Below are 22,398 nucleotides of genomic sequence, written 5' to 3'. Positions count from 1 at the left end.
TTTGTTTTTTCAAATTTATTTTGTCAGCAAACAAATATATTCACCCACCCCGTTTGATGAGCATTTGGGTTGTTTCCAGGTCTTTGCTGCTGTGGGCAGAACGGCTCCGAGCATTCTCGTCACGCCTCCTGCTGCAGACGTGCGGGAGTTTCTCTTGGGTACGGACCTGGGAGTGGAACCGCTGAATATTCAGCTTCCTGAGATTCTACCAGACTGTTTTCCAAAGTAGTTGTATCCGTTTGTGCTCCACCAGCAGCATCAGAGAGGTCCTGGGGATCCGCAGCCCCACTGTGTGGGGTCCTCACATGGTGGCACGCTGCCAGCAGCCTAAATGAACAAACAATAGCAACAAGCAACAATAAATATGATTCTCTGCATTGTAAAGTGGGTGAAAGGATGCATAGAGCATGCTGCTCCCTTAAAAACTTTATAAACAACTTACATATGCAAATAGTACATATATATATATTTATATACATTATTAGTTATTGCTTTTTAAAAGCAATAAAACATGGGGCTGGCCCTGTGGCCGAGTGGTTAAGTTCGTGCGTTCCGCTGCAGGCGGCCCAGGGTTTCGTTGGTTCGAATCCTGAGCGCGGACATGGCACTGCTCATCGAACCATGCTGAGGCAGCATCCCACATGCCACAACTAGAAGGACCCACAACGAAAAGTATACAACTATGTAGCAGGGGGCTCTGGGGAGAAAAAGGAAAAAAATTAAATCTTTAAAAAAAAAAAAAGAAATAAAATGTTACAGCTACAATTGAAGACCCCTGCATACATCACTCCCCGATTCCATTCCTTTCTCTTTCTCCCTAGCCCAACCGAAAAGCTCTCAGGGAGGAGGACGTGTAGCCTTCCCACCCATCTATGTTCTTAAGTTTTAACTGCTTGTGAACATATCCACACTGTTAGTGTGGTTTTGACATTTACATACATGGTACCCAATCATACATATCCTTCTGCCATTTGCTTTTTTTCCCACTCACCATTATACCTTTGAGATTTATCCTGTAAATACATGTGGCTGAAGTTTATTAGCTATAATTGGTATATTCAATGTACTAATTTGCCACACTTTATTTATCCATCCTCCTATAACTTGGAATTAAGTAATACTGAGTTTTGTGAGTTTGAAATTCCAAGATCCCAAAATTGTCGTTCTAATATTTCAAAGTAGTCAAACGATCCTTTTAAATGTGAATCCATTTTCTTATTTCCTTGCCCTTGATTCCACCCCATGGTCCAGTTGGTGCGTCCCCCTGGTCTTGAGTTTGCAAAACCTCAGCCCTGAAGGGAAGAGGAAGGATTTGGGGCGTAGAGAGCAGAGGTGGGGGAGAGGCTGATGGTCTAGGGAGTGACCAGGCTCTCAGTCACCCCTGAGACGCCAAGCACAGTCCCCTCAGCTGGGCCTCAGGAGAAGAGTCAGAAGGCATCAAGAGCCCTTAAAGCTGCAGACCCCTGAGAAGGAGTCTGTTCCCATCTCCAGGGCTGAGGGTGATGACAGAACCCACAGCTGGGTCTGGAGACCTGAGAGCAGCGGTGACCAGGGCCCCATTCCAGGCTGAGCCCCAGGGAAGAAAAGTCTGGGAACATGGGCCTGAGATGGCTTTGCAGATCCCTGTGCCCAGGATGGTGCCAGAGCATCCGGGAGAGTCACCAGACCCAGAGGGGCCTTGAGGACAGCAGCACACCGTGGTGACCATTGACAAAGGGGCAGCGTGTCTTGATGGGAGGACGACTGAGGGCCAACTGTCCTCCCCTGTGACCTGTGTCAGTCCCAAAAACGTCTTCCAGCCCCGTGAAAGAGGGGAGCCCAATCTGCCTGGGTTTCTCCCACTACGGCAGAACAGGGCCTCCAAGTGGAAATGACATCGCATTAGAGGAGAGCAAAGTCAGCTGCCTTCCTCGGACACCTGGGTGGGGGTGCAGAGTCACACCCACGGCACTCAGAGCTGAGGAATCTGGGTTTCTACGAGAATAAGCTTTCCTGGTTCTAAGATTCCAAACCCCAAGGTGCGAGGACAATTTGGAAGTAGGGACAGTCCAGGTTGGGGCCTGGGTTGTGTCTGTCTTCCTGACTCTCCAGGCCCTTCGGGACAGCTAAAGAATAAAGAGGTTTGGGGGGAAGCCCCCCTCCTTCTTGCCCCAAGATTCAGCCAGGCCTTGACAAGGCAGGGCTCAGGGACCCCAGACACTCGAAGCTGTAGTGCCCTCCCTTGAGGAGTCCTTGGTCCCTTCACTGTGCCAGAGAGGGCCTGATATGCCCTGGTCCCACCGTCAGCAGCACAGACTCAGGCCACCTCACACACATCATCCCCTCTCCCCAGCCGGCTGCCTCCTTCCTGCCTTCCCTCTGCCGAGGACAGTGGCCTGGGGTGGGAGTTGGGGTCAGCGGGAATGTGTTCCCCACTGGCCGCAGGCCTCTCACTGCCGAGTGTTGACATCCATCTTGTGTCCACCTCATTTGTCTGCCAACCACGAAGAAAAATCACTCCCCTCTCTCGGCCTCAGCTGCTGCTGTGACAAACGGCCTCCGTCAGAGCCCCCTGCCCCGGCTGGCACCCTCCTTCTCCCCCAAACTCCCCAAAACTGGGGGTCAGGGGGACACAGTGATACTGAGCCAGCTAATGGGGTGCCCTTTCCGAGACCGTTCAGGACACGATGTCTTTGTGGGAGGACGGCAGTGTAGACGTCACTGATGGCTGCTGTGTGGCCTCGGGCAATTCATGCCACCTCTCTGTCTAATAGCTCTCGTTCCCCTCCCCCTTCCCCAGAAGCCACACAGGGTCTGTTTACAGCTCTAACTTCAGTGCTCTCTCCGTCACCTCTGCAGGGCACCTGATGAGAATAAGCCTCGTTTCTATTTACCCTTTGGGCCACACTCCATGCTGGGCACCGGGGACCCACAGCCACTGTCCTTGATGAGCCTCGGCATCTCAGGACAGAGCCAGACACCCAAAAAATAACAGCCCAACCCTAGTGTAGAAATGCAATAATTAAAAACTTCCTGGATACATAGATGCCTAAGATGAGGAAGAGGGCCCCTCTGCTGGGGACGAGGGTGGGATGGGATGGGGAGTGGTGTGTGTGTGTAGCTGAGGGGGAACTCTGAGGAAGTGGTCCCTGAGCTGAGTTCTGAGGCTCAGGTTAGGAGCATGGCCTCTGGAGTTGGACTACCTGCATTGGCATCCTGCTGTGTGACTCTGGGCAACTTGCTTGGCTTCTCTGAGCCTCTGGAGAGCTGGTAGTGGGAATCCTCTTGGGAGGAATTGAGTGCCAAGTGAGTAAGGAATATAAAGTGCTAAGTGTAAGACTTGGTACAGAAGGTTGGCTGATGTTCTCGCAATTTGTGAAGAGTGCTGGGAATGTGCCTAGAGGACAATGCGGGGCCAAATGGTCTGGGCAAAGGCACCGCACACACACGTGTGGACCTTGGGAAATGGGAGCTGCTGAAGCGTAGTGTGCGCAGCAGGAAGTACCGAGAGAGGACACCAATGTGGGCCAGACTTGGAAGGCCAGGAACTTATATCCGGGCCTGAGGGCAATGGGAGCCATGGAAGGGCTTTGAGCAGGAGAGTGGCAAGGTCAGACTGGGTGTTAGAAAGACTCCACTGATGGTGACTGGAGAAGAGAGTTCGGAGGGGTCAAGCTGGGATTCAAATTCCTCTTCCTTCTCAAATGCCGCGCACATTTCCAGAAGGATTTCAAATCTTCTGTGAAACCCAGAGCCGATTTTCCTGAAGGCCCTGGGTACTGGTGAGGTTCTCATCTCAGACCCGTGTGTAGGGATGAGGGGGGAGCAGAGGAGGCCGGCTTCTGAGCAGGAGGCCCAGTGGGCAGATTCTGGCTGGAGTGGGGGTGCGGGGCAGCCTCCAGCTCATGGGCCCATCCCCTGCAGAGTCGGTCAAGCGTCCTCCCTCTAGGCGCGGTGGCTGTCAGGCGTGTCCAGACTGTGCTCCTGGCTGCCTCAATTTCGCATCCCCCAGGTAGCGCAGGCACCGTGAATGGACCGGAAATTGAATGCAAAATCAAAATGCAGCAAATAAATGGATGCAAAAGTCGTTTGGAGCCAATAATAAGAACCACCTCCGGACTCGGAAGCCTGGAAAGCTCCGCGGAGCCCCAGCTGGCCCGGCTGGGAAGGGATTTTAGACTGGGCGTGCCCCTCCTCCGCCTTCACCGGCCCCAGCTCTCCTCCCACTGACCCCCATTGCTGGATGACCACCAAGGCACCTAGTTCGGCCCCTCAGGGTATACAGCCAGGGGAACTGAGGCTTAGAAAGAGAGGCTGGGACAATCTCAAGGCCCCCAGAGAGTTCGGGCCTGGAGTCAGCAGACCTGGGTTTTGACCCGCCTTCTCCACTTTCTAGCACATGTGACCTTGGGCAGGTGGCCTGACCCTCAGTTTCTTCATCAGACAAAGGGGGCGAGAAGAAGGCTGTCCTCACAGCTTGGGTGGCAGATGAAGGTAATACCGACCACCGAAGGGTGCCCAGCACGGAGGGGAGGCAGGCCCCTCTGCATGGGAGCTCGGAGGGGGTGGCAGCCATGCCTGCTTTTCACCCCCCTATCCTGGCGCCTGTGCCGTGCCAAGCACACAGTAGGTGCTCAGTGAGTGTCCGCTGAATGCATGGATGGTGCAACGACCTCATGCGCAGCTCGGAGCAGAGCTCTGCTGCTTCTGCTTGTACAGCCCAAGAGTCCTGAACAGTGCCTGGCACACAGTAGACGCTCATTAGTGCACACGGGGATGAACTTAGTGTTAACTTCAACTTCCTCTGCTCCCAATTCCCCTCCCTGAAGAGGCCCAGCACCCCAAGTCCCCCAGTCTGGGCTCCCTGAGGCCTGCAAACCGGGTTTTCCTTCCCTAGTGCCCAGATATCGGGGGAAATGTTGCACTAACGTCTGATGGTCACAGACCCCAGTTAGGCACGTTGTGGGTTACAGAGCATACCCATTGAATGTCTTCCAGCCCCCTGCCTGCCGCTCTCGCGCCCCCATCAGCTTCACACATGGAGAAAGAGAAACTCAGAGGGCGGCCGTGACTTGTCCAGGGTCACACTGAGCAGGGATGGGAATGCCAAGTCCCTCTCTCTTTGTGTCACTCGTTCCTTCAACAAATGAGCACCTGCTGCCTGGGTCTGGCTTAGGACTTCTGGGCCTCATACAGGGCCTCGTCTCCACTCTGGGAGCTGAGGGTCCCGGGTCAGCAGGCTGAGATCCCAAGCCCACCCTGGGCCACCAGGAGATGAGGGAATGGGGGGGGGGGTGAGGAACAGAATGAGAGAAGAGGAGAAACCTCTGGCTGGGCAACTGGACAGCCAGGACTCAGCAGAGAGAGGAGAAGGGGCAGCAAGAAAGGCAATTACACCAGAAACATCTATTAAACACCTACTGCATGAGGCTACAGCAGTGAGCAAGACAAAAGCAGACACGGGACTTATACTCTGGTGGGGAGACAGGCATTAAATAATCGCCCGGATTTGCAATCGTTCATTACAGAGGTCAGGACTCTGAAGGGAAGGAACATGGTTCTAGGAGTGAGTGACACAGGGCCATAAGCTTGGCCTGGGGGGTCCAGGAGGGCTTCCTGGAGGAGATGTTGCTTGGGCTGAGATCTGGAGGATGAGGAGGGAGGGAGGGAGGAAGGGAAAAAGAAGCAGAGACAAAAGGAGGGGGAGAGAGGAGGAGAGACAGAGACACAGACAGAGAATGGGAAAGACAGAGGCAGGGGGAGAGAGTTTGAGAAAAGATGATGGGCAAAGAGGAGCCAGGAATGAGAGAGACAGCTGGAGAGCGAGGGAGAGAGAAGCAAGCCAGACTCAGCTAGTTGGACAGAGTGACAGAGAGAGAGCGAGAGAGAGAGCGAGCGAGAGAGAGAGAGAGAGAGAGAGAGAGAGAGAGAGAGAGAGAGGGAGAGAGAGAGGGAGAGAGAGAGAGACAGGGAGAGGGAGGGAGAGAGAGGGCTGGGGAAAGAGGGAGGCCAGCGGAGACAGAGCCAGGCAGGGAGGGAGAGGAGGGCAAAGAGAGAGAGACCGCAAATGACTCTGAGCTCCCCACCCAGCTGCCTGGCCTTTCATCTCTGACATAGAGGAACTCGAGCTCCCCTCAGGGAAGCAGGGGGCGTTTAGGCAGGAGCTGAATAATGCATTTCATGTTCCAGCGCCGTTTCATCTTCCCCTTTGTAAACGGGGATTCCAGAGGGAGCGGCTGCCACTGTGGTTGTGGGGTGGCAGGGGTGCTGCTGAGGGGAGGTGGGGCTGGGACGGGCTGGCCAGGCCTCACGACAGAGCAGGGGCCTGAGCCTCCCCCCCTCCCCCACCCCAGGGGCCTCATCCTGCTTTTCAGCTGGAACTAAGTTCCTGCCAAAGATGGGCTGTCAACTCAGGTGCTTGTTGTTAAGTCCGTTGACTGTTAATGAAGGTGTTGGCTGTGAACTAGGATGTGTCGCTGTTGACGAGAGTGTTCATTGTCACCCAAGGTGTTTATTAAGTAGCGTGTTTGCAGTTTACTAGGGTGTTAACTGTTAATAAAGATGTTTGCAGTTAACCAGAGGAGTCGCTGATAACTAGGGTGTTCAGCAACAAGTAAGGTTTTTGTCAAGTAGGGTGTTTGCAGTTAACTAGGGTATTAACAGTGAACGAAGGTGTCGGCATTAACTAGGGGGTTGAACATCGATCAAGGTGTTTGTTAATAGGGTATTGCTCTGGCTTCCACTTCGCTGCCTCAGTTTACATCTCCTCCCTCCTCCTTCTCGCCACCTTATTCGCTGGAGTGCCTCCATCCACCCAGGCTGGGGCTCCTCAGTTCCCGTCCGAGGACCCAGCCTGACCTCAGATCACCTCCCTGCCCCACCTTGAAACGGCCCCAAAGATACTCCCACCCAACTGCCCGGTCCTAATCTTACTTTTAATCTTCGCAACCAAGATGGAAAGTAGAATGCTCCTAGAAATGACCTACATTTTTTAAAAGGATATTTGAAATATACACACAGACAAATGACTGACTCTATAATGGCAGGGTGACAGGCCGGTGGAAGAGCGGTTTCTTGGCCCTTAAAGCTGCAGAATAGAGGCTGTGAGCTACGGTGGGGGGATTCTCACGGCATTTCTGGCTTTGGAGGCATAGCTGTGGATCTGCCAGGATCCCGGGGTGTCCCCCATCTGCCCCGTCCCTCCAGGCTGAAGCATTCTGTTGCGAGACACCTGGAGAATAGGACCCCAGGGCTGATGTTCCAGGATTCCTGAGGACGCTGACCAGCCAGCCATAGGAGGCCTGGGGTCTGACCTCAGATGAGTCACTGATCTGCTGGGTAACACTCATGAAGTCATTGCCCTCTCTGGATCTTGAGTACAAAGTGCGGTTTGAACCAGCGCACACTGGGGGGTCCAGCCAGCTTCACTTTTGGGGGCTGCTCTTCAAGGCCCATTTCACAGATTCAGAAACAGAGGCCCAGGGAGGCAGCTCTGTCCTGGGTGTGTACCCAGCCTCCAGGTGGCCCATCCGGCTCTGTTCACCATCCTTCAGCCAGAACCCTCCCCAGATCCTGAGACCCTCCCTCACCCCCAGGGGACGGTGGTGACAGGATGGACCCGCAGTCGCCAGCCCTCCTGCTCCATCAGGGAACCAGCCACCATGGGTAGGGCTGGAGGAATGCCAAGGCCGCCCACCAGGCCGCGCTGCCCGGGGCCCCCAACCCCTCTGATGCCCCAGCGTGCGGGGTTTGGTCCAGACACACACTCACACACATCGCAAACATACTCAGATTGACAGGCACTCGAGTACAACACACACCCAGATACACACGCACCATTACAGAGACACAAATGCTCTTGCAGACACTCGTAGATACACACTCAGATACACCACACACGGCACAGCAGGCACATGCGCCAAGCACACTACGCTGTAGACGCATGCTCCATCCCTTACAGGCACCTTGCTAGCCCAGCTGCACCATCTCCCTCCCCTGGTGTCCCTGTGCCCCTCCGGTGGCTCAGCCCCTGTCATTCCTGCTGAAGCACCTTAATGGCTCCCCCAGGGCCATGCCCGCTGCCCTCCTCCGTTCATACCCCACCCCCCACTCCTCTCCAGCTACTCAGGCCTCCTCATAGAGCCTGTTGAGGCTCACACTTCTCCAGCCCCTGGGCCTTGGCACATGCTGCTCCCTGGTTTAAATACCCCACCCTCCTCTTTGCCTGTTGAGTGACTCCTTCTCAGCTCAAACACCAGTTCTCTGAGAAGCCCCCCCTGAGCCCTGGGCCAGCTCAGATCTCCCTGTGGGATGCTCTCCTTGGAAGCACTGGGCAGAGCTGCAATGACTGGTCATGTGAGCGTGTGATGTTTTTCTCTCTCATCTCCATCAGGCTGGGAGCTCCCTGAGACCATGTCAATCTTGGTCTCCTTTCACATCCGCAGTGACACGGTGCTGGGGCAGGGGACACCTCATATGCATTTACGCAATGAATGAATGAGTGAGTGGAGAAAGGAACGAATGATTGATGGTCAAATATTCATATATCCACACCCAGAGAGAGAAAGAGAGAAATACGCAAACACATGCACACAGGACTTAGAACACACACACAAGAGACCTGAAATCAAATCCCGCTTAATCTTCTCCGACTAGGTGACACAGAGAAGTGACCTGACCATTCTGAGCCTCAGTTTCCCCATTTGGAAGATTGGGGTAAATAAATAACCCCTGCAGTGAAGTGGGGAAGGAAGAGCACTAGTGAGTTGGAGGGGCCCCCAGAGCTGGTCCCAGCACAGGCACGCTGCCCATTCCACGCATGCACCCACTCAGCCCTCACACAGCTCCGGTCCCCAGGCCAGAGGCCAAGCTCACATCTGGCACACCAGCTGGTGCCTCTTGGCCGGGCAGAGAGAACAGCTGTGGTTGTCGCCGTGGGCCACCCTGGACCAAATGCTTGACGGGCACTTTCTTATTTAATTCTCTCAACAGCACCATGAGGCAACAGGTGCCTCTACTCATCCATTTTACAGAGGAAAAAACGGAGGCTCAGAGAACTGGCCTCGCACATTGGGAGAGGGGAAGAGGGCCCTGCGGGAGCCCCTTCTCTGCAACCCCACCCCCAACTTTCTTTGTAGCTCTCTCTCTCTGTCCCTCTCTCTCTCTCTCTCTCTCTCTCTCTCTCTCTCTCTCTCTCGTTTATCTTCCTCTCTGTCCAGACAGATCTCTTAAAGCCATCTCTCTCTCACCTGCTGACAGCTTCCCCCACCTCTGGCCACCCATCTTGTCCCCTACCAGCTGCCCTCTTCCTTCCTCCCAGAGGAGGACCAAAGACACTGGGTACAGGTTTCAGTACTGGCCTGACCTTAGATGACAGTGTGCCTGAAGCACCTGGGAGCTTGTGTCCCCCTGGGGTCGCCCACAGCCCATGATTGACAGGTGCAGGAGTGTGGAGTCCAGCCTGGCTTCAGGCGGGACAAACTCTGAGGCACTCATCACATCCAGAGCTCCCCACAGGATCAGGCTGCTCCCTGACCAGCCCCTCGCCTGGGCACCCCTTCTTAATAAATCGCTTGCACAGGAATCTTTATTTCTGGGTCTGCTTCTGGGGACCCCGACCTAAGCAACGAGTCAAGCTGTTTAGCACGGGCCTGGCTCACAGCAAAGGCTCAATCCATTTTAGCTACTATCGTGTTATTTCTTGGCAACTGGAAACAAATACCTTTGTCTAAGTCTCAATTTCCTCATCCATGAAATGGGCACAATGATCTCTGCTCTGCATAAATCTTCACTGAATAACTGAGTGAAGAAACAGACAAATGTCCCACCTTAGCTGAGGAGCGGCCTGGGGGGAAAGGACAGTTTCTGCCCTTCCTCACCACCCGCCACCACCCAGCTGCCTTCCTAGTCCCAAAGCTGGAAATTCTCGCCTCTACCCGCTCCGTCTTCCTGGACCCAGAGGAGGACAAGCAGCCCTCTGATTCCCCCCACTAAGCAGGAAAGCTTCCCACCACACTCCGGATGTCACATGGAGATCAGCATAGCCCTCTTCCTGCTGTTCAAGGAGGAACCCAGCCCTTCCAGGTCCAGCCACAGAGAACTGGGCAGCCGCCCCGTCCCGGGCAGTGCTGGGGCCAGCTTTAGCTACATCCTAAGAAGCAACTGTTCAATTCTCAGGAATTTTGAGAACTCGCACTTAAACTCTTGGCAACCTAAAATCAGCCATGGTGGGAATATTTACCCCATGAAAATTGGCAAATGCCACAGATCAGGCTTTTCAAAAATACCTTTTGTTGTTGTTGTTGGGTTGTGTGTGTGTGTGTGTGTGTTTTGAGGAAGATTAGCCCTGAACTAACATCTGCTGCCAATCCTGTTCTTTCTGCTGAGGAAGACTGGCCCTGAGCTAACATCCATGCCCATCTTCCTCTACTTTATATGTGGGACGCCTACCACAGCATGGCTTGCCAAGTGATGCCATGTCCTCACCCGGGATCCGAACCCTGGAACCCCCAGCCACTGAATCGGAACGTGCGCACTTACCCACCGTGCCACGGGGCCAGCCCCAGTCAGGATTTTTTTGGAGAGCTGTTTAGCAGTATACAACCGACTCTGTCCCTTTACCAGACCCCACCTGAGCCCCAGTGCTGTCGGGATATATAAAATATTTCATATTTTCCTAAGTTAAAAAAGCTAAATGACTTTGCTTTTTGCATGTGGTCTTTCTACAGTTTTCCTTTCTGTGGGTAGACAGTTCACCTTAGGAACAAAAAGAAGCTTTCATATCTACGTCTTGTCCATCTCAACCCCCAACATACATTCCCCATAGAAAGTTCCCATCTTGACCTTTCTTTTAAAGATTTCTTGACTCATAGAAATATTGACTCTCAGAAACTCCAAGTTATAGAAACTTTAGCTTCTGGAATCCTGAAATCTTAGACTCCCAGATCTTAGACTTGGGGCATCCCAATCAGGGGAACTGGGATTCCCAATAAGGGGAATCACGTCTTATTCACAAATTTGACTCTAGAATTAGCAGGTGAGCAAGTATTCTAACCCATTGGAGTCAAAATTACCCCATGAATCCTTCAGAGAGACCCCATGCTGGAGACCACGCGCCGCTCGGTGAGCCCAATGATGCACAGAGCCCCACCTTTTCAGTTGAGCTGAAGTTCAAGTACTTGGCGTGAGTTTAGGGGCTCTGGTATAGTGAAATGTGCATCTTTAAACCCTGAATTTCACTCAAGGTGGCAAGATGCTCACACCAACCATGAGCGGCACCTGGAAGGCAAGGCCGCAGACCTCCATTTTACACTCTCGCGGTGTACACAGGAATACCAGGCTGCTCGCTCTCTCTCCAGTTACAGTTAAATTCTCTATAGTCTTGAATCATAGAAAATTAGAATCCTGGAAATTTGGGGTTGGAAGGGACCTCACAGCCAAGCCCTGTCAAATGCTGAAATCGCTCTCACAGCATCTGAATTCCTTCAGTGGCAGGGAGCTCACCACCTTGCAAGAGAGCCCATGTCGCTTCTGCTCACTTTTACAAGATGTACTTGCCCACATCTCTGAGCATTAAGGAACGTCTCAAAGCTCTCCCACCCCGCGGGAGCTGGGACGCAGAGGAAAGGGGGCCCTGCCTGGTGGGGGTGCCCCCAGGTGCCAATGTCAACATAGAAATAATGCTCTGGACCCTCAGAGAAGGACCAGTCACTCTCCAGAGTCTATGACCCTCTTGACCCCACCCCGATTTTGCACATAATTTCTGAGGACTCATGGACCCCTAAAGTCCGTGATCTAGTCCAGATCTCTCAGAGTACAGATGAGAAAATTGCAGCCCAGAGATGGGGAAGAGACTTCCCAAGGTCAAGGTCACGTAGCACCTAAGAAGCAGAGTCAGGATCCAAACCTACATCTTCTGCCTCAAAACCACGGACTCCCCCCACCCCACTCCACCTCAGGCCCCTTTTCCCAGCCAAACCTAGACGCGCCCAGAATCCGAGATCTGAAGCAGACCCCCATCTCCACCCCCCACACGCTCTCCCAGCACCCCCAGCACTGGAGCTGGGGAGGTGTTAGATCTGCACGGCAACCCCCAGTCTTTTGAGCCACAGGAGCCCTTGGTGCGCACCCAGGCCACTGAAGGGGGCGGACAGCTGGGCCGGTGATGGGTGGTTTTAATATTTAAACACAGTTTGCCGCTGCACAGCCAAAGGCAAAAGCAGCTGCCTCCTTTTTCTTCTCCTTCCTCACCCTCCTTCCTTCCCTTTTTTTAAATCTTTAATGTCTCCCGCCAGCCGCCAGTGGGGGAGGCGTTGTTCCAGTGTCATATTTCAAAGGCTTGCCACAGCTGGAGGGATATTCAGAGCGTTTCGAGCCAATCCATTGTGTATAAATATATAGATATATATATATAGGTTTCATTATCCCCTTCTGGGCTGCCAGAGAATATATTCTTTTAATATGTATAATATATTTGAGCTGCTACATGACTCGCAGGGTGGGAGGGAGGGAGGGAGGAAGGGGGGGCCCACAATTGACATTTCACAGGCATTTCCAGGCACAGAGAAACAGCTGACTTTGGGAAAGGGGAGGGCATTGTTCGGCTGAGGTTGGTCTCTGGGGTCCTGTCTCCAGGAGGGCATGGGGACTAAAGCATAATTCCTGCCTCATGCCTGGCCCGGCACTGATATTTATTTGGTCCTTTGAGATGGTTCATCGAAACTTTCGGGGATCCATTGCTCGGTGGTGTTCAGCTATAACAAAGGATTGGGGGGCAATATTTCCTGGGTCTGCCGCAGCCATTGAAGTTTGAGGCTGTATGCTAGCTGTGTGACCTTGGGAAAGCTGCTTAAACTCTCTGAGCCTTAGCGCCTTCTTCTGTGAAAGGGGAGAGCAGGCTTATCCTGCAGGGTGAAAGCAGATCATGTACGTGAATATGGGAAGAGAGCCAAGTGGGTGCTCACAACTGGGGATGTGACCCCAGAAGGATGACCCCAGCTGAAGAGAGTCAAGGAGAGAGAATGTTCCATGTACCTCCCAACCCTGCCAAGGCAAGGGACATTTTGGGCATTTGAGACCCACTAGTGGGATGGGTCCAGAAGGAACCGGGCTGTCCTCAGCTGGCCGGCTCATCTTGGAGTGAGCCCAGGGCCCGAGTAGCCCTCGGGGCCTCAGCATTCCCCTCCTCCACCTCTGCAGGTGCAAGGACTTCAGGCTCTGTGTCCTGTTTTGCCGGCCAGTTCCTCTTGGCGCTTCCCCAATCACTTCCCAGGAGGTAAAATAATGTCTTCCCCGGAAGCTGGGATTATATAGAAACAAGGTCAAAATAAAAAGGTGGCTTGCTTTTCCCTGGCATTTCTGGACATCTCAGACTCTCCAGCAGCCTCTGCTCATTCGTCTCACTCGGGGCTCCCTCCTGCCTGTCCTGTCACTGCCTCTTCCCTCACCTGGGTCTGGCCACCTGGAAGAGGAGGACAGAGTTCACCAGGGTCCCACTGGGAACAGAAGACGAGCTCCAGGGCAGGGGCTCCTACCTATGGGCCCAGCCAGCTGCATCAGCACCACCTGGGAGCTTCTGAGTCTGTAGATTTGGGGCCTGGGAATCATATTTCCCAATGCTCCAGGGTGATGCTGAGGCTGGGCCAGTTTTAGGAGCCTTAATCCTTGAGTTCAGAACCCAATCCACCTCCCCAAAGGTGGGGGATTCTGGAGGAAGGGCTGGACTTCCATCCGGGATTCCTTCTTCCACCAGTAGTTCTTAAATTCTGTGATTCTTTCAACCTGCTTTCCTCCAATGCTTCCCCATCTCGGTGAAGGACACTTCCAACCACCTAATCCTTTAAGGCATCATCCTGGATTCTAACCTGTCTCTCACCTTTCATCTAATAGCAAGACTTTAAAATAGATCCAGCATCCACCACCTCCGCAGCCAGCACCGCAGTGTGAGCACCAGCCCCTCTCCCTTGAATTACTGCAGCGGCCTCCTCTCTGGTCTTCCGGCTCCCATTCCCGCCCTGCCCCAGCCCATTCTCCACCCAGCAGCCGGAGGATCTTTTAAAAATATAAATCTGGTCATTTTCCTTGCCCTGGTTCACCCTTTCCACTTGCCGCGCCTTTGCATGACTGGCTCCATCTCATCTTTCAGCTCCCAGTTTAAACGCTGCCTCATTAGAGGGCCTCCCCTGACAGCTCCAGCTAGGAGCCGCCTGCCCCTCCTCAGTTCTTCTTTCTCTCTGCCCTTGCTTGGTTTCCTTCACTGATCACAATTGGTAATTAATTATTTGTTTGTTGTTTACTTGTCTGGCAGTCTGTCTCCCCACTCTGGATGGTGATGTCCCTAGGGGAAAGGCCTCATTTCTGTGCTTTCTGTTCTATCCCCAGGACCCAGCACAAAGCCTGCGCACATTGCGCATTGGTGGCGCTCCATATAAATTTCTGGAAGAGTGGGAGGGCCATATTGGATTGGCCCAACTCATCATCTTGAGTCAGGCTGCTTAGGTAACGAAAATGCACACCCTTCGGTCAAATGACCACTGCCTTATCCAAGGGTACACAGTGTCCAGGAATTAGAGGGGTGGTTCTTCTGGAAGTGGCTGTGTCTGGACCGTGTAAGGATGGAGTCCCCAGGACACTGGCCCAGCCACCTCTGAAGCCTCTAGCCTAACTGAGGATGAAGCAGAAAGGATGGGAGAGAACCGCAGGTGCTGGTTCCCTACAAAGCCGGCCTGCAGATGAGTAAGCAGGCCTTCAGTCCCTCGCTCACGCTGGGGACACCTCCACAGGCAAGTCGCCCCGGCCTTGCTTACGCCTGGGCTCACAGACTTCCCAGCAGCTAAGGAAGGTCTCGGAGGGGACTGAGGGGTCGAGTCCATCCCCCTGCCTGGAGCGAGTCTGAGCAGCCCCCGGGGGAGAACAGATCTCCCACCGTCATGCCCAGAGACCCCTCCCTTCCCCACACTCCGTCTGGAGAGGGGTGTGGTGCGGTGGGATCTGGGACTGGGAATTAGGAGACCTGAGTAGCCTCCCTCCCCCTTTCTGGGCCTCAGTCTCCCTCTCAGAACCGAGGGAGAGATCCTGGGGCTGTGGGGGTTCTCAGAACCGGCTGAGCCGGGTCTCCCGGGGCCCAGTCCGCGCTCCGCCCGCAGCCCGGCGTGGCCGCGGCGCCGCTTCTCCGCGGAGCGCCGGCGCCCCCTGCTGGGGCGGGGCGGGCGGGCAGCCCTGGCTCTCGCCGCCACCGGAGCTGCCTCGGCGTCTGCAGCGCCAGCTGGCCCGGACCCGCAGCGGGAGGGGCGTTCACAGGCACACACACGCGAGTGCTCGCCGGCCTCAGACATTCCAGGCCCACCCTAAAACATGGACACGATGCCACCCGGGCCCTTCCCGAGGTCCCAGGAGCCCGGAAGAGCAAGTGGCTGGTGGTAGAAGCTGTGGACAGAGCTTGGACACGTGGGCCGGGGTATCCAAAGGTGTGTGTGTCCTGGAGGCACCTCGTGGTGTTGGGGGAGGCAGACAAGAGGGGGTCTGCATAAAACCCCCGTGAGGGAAAGGCAGCAGTCACCCAGCAGTGGGAAAAGTGCCCCATTCGAAGGGCAGGCCAAGTCCTAAAGGAGAGGAGAGGAGGCGGGGACTCCACTGCAACATCTCAGCGGAAACCCTTATGGAAATTCCAGGTGTGGGGTTCGAGACCCCTGGCACACCAGGTCATGACTTCCCCTCTCCCGTGGTTGTTATTCCCACCGCAGGGTTAGAAAGCGTCAGGCCCCCCCAGGATCCACAGCAGGAACCTGCAGCTGTCGTGGGGGACCCTGAAGCCCCGAAGATCCCCGGCCTGGAGCCCTTCCTTTTGGAAACCAGGTGTGCTGGCTTTTTATTCATTTCTTGTGGACTGCTGAGCACCTCCCACATGCCACGTGCTTGCTGGGCAGGGGCCATATCCGGTGGTGAGCACTGTCCCTGCCCTCATGAAGCTTAGTGGGGAAGGGGTCCATAAAAAAAGCAAGCAAGTAGGTAATAGAATGCCAGTTGGCAATCCAGCAATTCCACCACTAGGCATACCCAGGAATGATGAAAACACACGTCCACGTGTCCACACAGACTTGTATGTGAATGCTCATGGCAGCTTCTGTCCTGATAGTTGAAAACTGGAACCACCCATCAACAGGAGAGTGAATTAACGACCGGAGGCACACCCATCCGATGGAATACAGCTCGCAGTAAAACTGAATGAAGGACCAATACACACAACAGTGTGTATGACTCTCAAAAACGTTATGCTGAGCAAAAGAAATCAAACACGAAAGAGTACGTGCTGAATTATTCCATGTATGTGAAATTCTAGGAGAGGGGAAGCTGAGCTCCAGGGACGGACAGCAGCTCAGTGAGCGCCCGGGGCAGGCACGGTGCTGTCTAACTGAACCTTTTGGGGTGACGGAAACGTCGATTCCAGGGGCGGGACACATGTATTTGTCAAAACTCATCAAACTGTACACTTTCAATGAGTGTATTTTATTATATGTAAATTATACCTCAACAAAGTTGATTTTTAAAAAGATATAATGCCAAGAGCTATGAAGACAATAGGATGAAGGGGAAAGTGGTGTATTTAGGGTAATGTGGTCAGAGATGCCTCTCTGGGGAGATGCTGTTAGAACCAAAAGCTGAATGAGGTAGAGGAGCTGGGCTTGAGGATCTCTTAGAAGAGACATCCCAGGCAGCGGGGCCAACAAGTACAAAGGCCCTGAGGCAAGAAGGCCACTCCCTCCATGGCCCAAAGCTTATGCCGGCAGCTACCCAAGGGCTGCCAATTGCTGACCTAATTGAAACAACAAGAAGGGGCTTGAGTCTTGGTTTTTTGGTTGTGGCCACAAAGCCTGCTGTGATGGGCTATGAGGGCCACTCCAGCTCTGGGTTTCATCTGGACAAATGAAACCTGCAGCCTCAGGGGAGGCTGGGGAAGTAGGGGTGACCCTGGCATTTCTTGCTTCTCCGTCTCTCTGTGGGGTTCCCATGAAAGCAGATCCTGAGGCGCAGAGCTGGGAGCAGGTGGTGTCTTCGTGGTCTCAGGAAGCACGATTTGAGACAGGGAAGCGAGCCAGGGAAGGGAAGAAAGCCAATACAGGTTTGTTAATGAGGGGGTACCTGCGTGGGCACCTGGGCCTCAGTCTGTCTGGGGGCCGGCCCTCTGGGACACTGTGTGGAGCGCATGTAGAGCTGTCCCGGTGGTGGCGGGCTGGTCCTGGGGTGGGAGCTCCCTGGCCCATCCAGCTGCCCCTTGTGTGGGCGGAGCCAGCTCTGGCTGGAGACTACCCCTGGGCAGAGAGACACAGAGAGAGGTCGGCATTGGCGAGCGTGGTACGGTCAGCGGGCCACCTCCAAGGGCTGAGGGAGGGATACGGGCAGGGCACCAGCCACGTCTGCTACAGCATCTGCTGGGGACACGCGGAAGGAAGCGTTTGCCATGTAGAGTTCTGCAAATGTGGTTTCATTGAGGGATGTGAGAATCCGAATCTTACAGAGAGGGGCAGTCCCTCAACATGGCTGCTCTGGCCCCTCCTGTGAGAAGCAGCCTGGTCCCTTCCAGCCTCTAACTAGGGCTTCCTCCAACTCCTCACCCGCTTTGCTCCCACACCCCCAGGGCTATGGGTTCTCCCCTCCCCCCATCCTCTAGGCCCTGGCCTCCTGCCCTCCTGCTTACCACTCCCTGGAGATCCACATGGCCCATGCACTGGCAAAGCAAGCCTTCAAAACACTAGCCTCACTGTGCCCCTCCTTTGCTCCGTCCTTGCTGTGGCTCCCACCATCCTCAGCAGCATTAGCCACATTTCTGCCCTGGATCCACCTGCATTTCTTATTAATATTTTTCTTCCAGTTGACTTAGCTGTTTTATTTATATAAATTTATATGTAAAGGAAACTACTCAAATAAGATCCTATTTTAAATCCTTGTGAAATCGTGAGTTGGATGTCCCACCTCAAATCAGCCAGTCAGCAGCCCCATCCTCCCAGTGGCACTGACGTCACACTAAGGGAAATGCTGGGGCTCAGAATCCATCCAACCTCCTCAGCTGGCTGTTAGGAACCTTTCACATCCAGGCCTCCACCTGCATCTCCAGGCTCACAGCCTACAGCCCTACGCATGCACACGCGCACACATGCATGCACACACACAGAGCAGTGCTATCTGCTCCAAACTTTCAGCTATGCTGTTTCCTCTGCCTAACATTTTCTTCCCATGCCTTCTATACGTGATGCTCTCCTATTCATCCTTCAAAACCCAACTCAAATGGCACTTGCTGTCTAGATTTTATTCCCTGCCTGAGCTCCCAGAAGAATTCATTTCTCCTTCATCTGGTTCCCATGCCCCTCTGCTCACCTCCCCGTTAAACAGTGTAGACCATCTGGTGCCATAGATGTTGCCCACGCCTCCCTCCCTACTTGGTGAGAGAGCTTGTTTTGAGAAGCAGGGCCCCGGGTGTGTCTTATTCACAAAGCATCTGACAAACATTTATCGAGTATCTTCTATATGTCTGGCACAGTGAAGGGTATTGTGGCTACAGCTGTGGGTGCGACAGACCCAGTCCCTCTCTCCTGAATCACACAGCCTGCTGGGAAAGACAGACACTAAATTCGTAGACAAACAAATGAGTGTATAATTTCCAAATTGTGATAAATACTATCAGGAAAGCATCCTGGCTGTTTCAAGAGAGAATAACTGGGAACCCATTTGGATAGGGCAGGAAAAAGGCCTCTGTGAGGAGGTGACATTTGAGCTGAGTTCTGAAGGATGGGAAGGAAACAGCAAGAAGAAAGGCTCGGGAGAGTGTTCCAGGCAGAGGAAATAGCCTGTGCAATGGCCCTGAGGTGGGCAAGTGGTGTGTTCCTTGAAGAGAGTGGGGGCCAGGGTGGCTGGAGCAGCGTGGTGAGGGGGAGAGCAGGGAGATGAGTTTACAGGGATGGCGGTGGCCAGATGACACAGGGTGTAGCAGACGCTGACACTGCCTTTGCCATCAGCACCCACACTCCCTCCCTGATGGCATCCCGTGTCTCTCTGCCTGAGGGAGTCACCTTCCACAGCACTGAGCTCAGCTGGATGCAGAGGACACGCCAGGAGAGTTAAACCCCAGAAGCGATCGATCAACGAGGATCAGAATTTAGAGGATAAATACCCCGTCTTCCACCAGGGCCAGGATGAGGGTGTAGGAGGGAGGTGTCCAGGGCACAAAATTTGAGACACTCTCTCTTAGGGTTGTGCAAGTGTAGTGTGAGCACCTGGGAGTGAGGGCCTTCTTCAGTGTTTTCATAACAGCTTTATTGAGATATAACGCACATACCATAAGGTCCACCCCTTAAAGTGTACAATTCAGTGGTTTTAGTATATTCATGAAATTGGGCAACCGTCACCACTATCAAATTCCAGAAGGTTTTCATCACCCCAAAGGAAACCCTGTACCCGTTAGTCACTTCCTGTCTCCACTCCCATCCCCGCCCCCAGCCCTAGGCAACCACTCATCTACTTTCCGTCTCTGGATTTGCCTGTTGCGGTCATTTCATAGAACTGGAATCCTACACTCTGTGGCCTTTTGTGACCGGCTGCTGTCACGTAGCATAACGTTTTCAAGGTTCGTCCCTGGTGTAGCATGTGTCAGTCCTTCACTTCTTTTTGTGGCTGAATAATATTCCATTGTCTAGATAGAACACATTCTGTCTATCCATTCACCAGTTCATGGACATTTGGGTTGTTTCTATTATTTGGCTATTATGAAAAATGCTGCTATGAACATTCACGTAGTTTTGGGAAGATGTATGTTCGTTTCTCTTGGGTATATATCTAGGAGTGGAATTGCTGGGTAATTCTATGTTTAACCTTTTGAGGAACTGCCAGACGGTTTTCCACAGCAGCTGCACCATTTTACATTCCCACAGGCAGTGTATGAGTGCTCCAATTTCTCCACATCCTCACCAACTCTTGTTATTGTCCATCTTGCTGGTTATAGACATCCTGTGGGTGTGAAGTGGCGCCTCATTGTGGCTCCTCCTTAGCTTTGGCACCCTAGGCACCTCATTCGCATCACCCTAGTCTGGGCTCTGGATTCCTCGCCCCACCGTGGAGGCTTTCTGAATCAGATACAGTTATCTCCACACAGTTCCTTAGAGGGTCCCCGGCAGGATTGAGCCCGTGGCCCACAGCAGTGACACACTCACCACAGAGCCCTTTGTTGGCTCTCTCCTCTCTGTCTCACTTCTCAGTTCCCACACGTGCTCCCTGCAATCACCTCCCTCATAACTTTCTTGCACCCAGATCCTTGTCTCAGGCTCTGTTTTGGCTAAGACACGTTGCCTGGAGGGTTGCAGTGAGGACTTACGAGACTCTTCTAAAAGCAGTGGGGGAGCTTGAAGAGCATTAAGCAGAGGGGTGATGGAACCTGATGTCTTTTTTAAAAGATCATGCTGGCTTGCCTGAGGGGAACAGACTGGGGCATGCAGAGTGGAAGGGCGAGACCACAGAGGCGCTGTTGTAGTTGTCCATGCAAGACTGAACAGGCCCACAAGGAGCAAAGGGACTAGCCCAGTGCCTGACAGGTATTTGGTGCTCAGAACTGCTTGTGGAATTAAAGGGAATTGGGAAGGGACAGGAAATGGTTTGCAATGGTGTCTGGGACAGGATTCGACGGCATGGTGGCATTTCAAGAGATGGAGCTGAGTGTGTGGCATCCAGGTGGAGGGCAAAGAGTGAACAAAGGCCAAGAGGCAGGGTCCTAAGAGAACAGGAAGGAGGTGAGTTTGCCCAGAGCCCAGGGTGCCTCAGAGGAGCAGGGAGACACGGTGGGAAGTGGCCATGAGAGGGTGTGCCTGCTTCTTGGAAGCTGCAAAGTGCCAGACAGATCTTCAACAATGGGAATGAGGCTGGCACAGAGGAGGGGCGCCTCAGATGCCAGCCCCAAGAGAGGGGGCTTGATCCCGAGGGCTCAGAGCAGGGAAGGGCCATGGTCAAGGGTAGGGTTGGAGGTGGGGAGGGCAGGAGGAGGGTGGGACCTGGAGTGCAGTGAGCAGAGTAGTGGGGGAAAGAGAAGCCAACCAGGGATGGGTTGGAGGGAAATTAGGGTTGGTGATACAGGAATTCCTCGGAGCTGGGCTCCCCAAGTTGTTGAACTCCTGGACCCCTGAGATCATTTTTGGTATATCCATGTGCTATTTATCATTCTAACTTATGTAATACTTTTTGTTTGCAAATTAATTACCTCTACATACCCACCAGCATGGTTAAAATATGAAAAGTTGACGATACCCAATGTTAGAGAAAATGAGGAGCAACGGGAGCTCTCCTGCCTGGCAGGCGGGAAAGTCAGATGGTGCAACCACTTTGGAAAACATTTTGGCAGTTTCCGACAAAGTTAAACACGCCCTTACCATATGACCTGGCCATTCCACTCCCAGGTATTTACCCAGGAGAGAGGAAAACAAATGTCCACAAAATGACTCGTACAACAAGGTTCATCACAGCTTTCTTTGAAATAGCCCCAAACTGCAAAGAACCCAACTGTCCCTCCACAGCTGACTAGACAAACAAATTGTGCTGTATCTATATAGTGCCACACTGCCCAGCAATGCAAAGGAATGCACTGTCGCCACATTCCATAACGTGGATGCATCTCAAAAACATTATTCCAAGTGAAAAACGTCAGATACAAAAGGCTGCATATGATACGATTCCATTCATTAAAATTCTGGAACAGGCGTGCCTGTCTACAAGGATACAAATCAGAATAGTGATTGCCCCCTTGAGGGGGTGGGGATAGATGGGGAGGGGACACAGGAAAGCTTTCTTGGATGCTGAAAACTTTCCATATCTTGATTTGGGTGGTGATTATTTGAATGTGTATAGCTAAGATTTGTTCATTTATATCTCAATAATAAATAATCGTGAAAATAAAATAATGTTACCTGATTTGATTTGATTTTTAATTGAACTTTTTATTTATTTATTTTTAATTTAATTTTTATTGAGTTAATGATAGGTTACAACCTTGTGAAATTTCAGTTGTACATTATTGTCAGTCATGTTGTAGGTGCACCCCTTCACCCTGTGTGCCCACCCCACACCCCCCCTTTCCCCTGGTAGCCACTAATCTGTTCTCTTTGTCCACATGTTTAAATTCCTCATATGAGTGGAGTCATACAGAGATTGTCCTTCTCTGTCTGGCTTATTTCACTTAACATAATTCCCTCAAGGTCCACCCATGTTGTTGCAAATGGGACAATTTTGTTCATTTTTATGGCTGAGTAGTATTCCATTGTGTATATATACCATATCTTCTTTATCCAATCATCTGTCAATGGGCACTTAGGTTGCTTCCATGTCTTGGCTATTGTAAATAATGCTGCAATGAACATTGGGGTGCATGGGACTTTTGGAATTGCTGAT

This window comes from Equus przewalskii, chromosome 21 (genome assembly GCF_037783145.1).
Source record: "Equus przewalskii isolate Varuska chromosome 21, EquPr2, whole genome shotgun sequence".
NCBI lineage: Eukaryota > Metazoa > Chordata > Mammalia > Perissodactyla > Equidae > Equus > Equus przewalskii.
The sequence above is the reverse complement of the archived record's forward strand: the minus strand, read 5'-3'. Positions refer to the sequence as shown.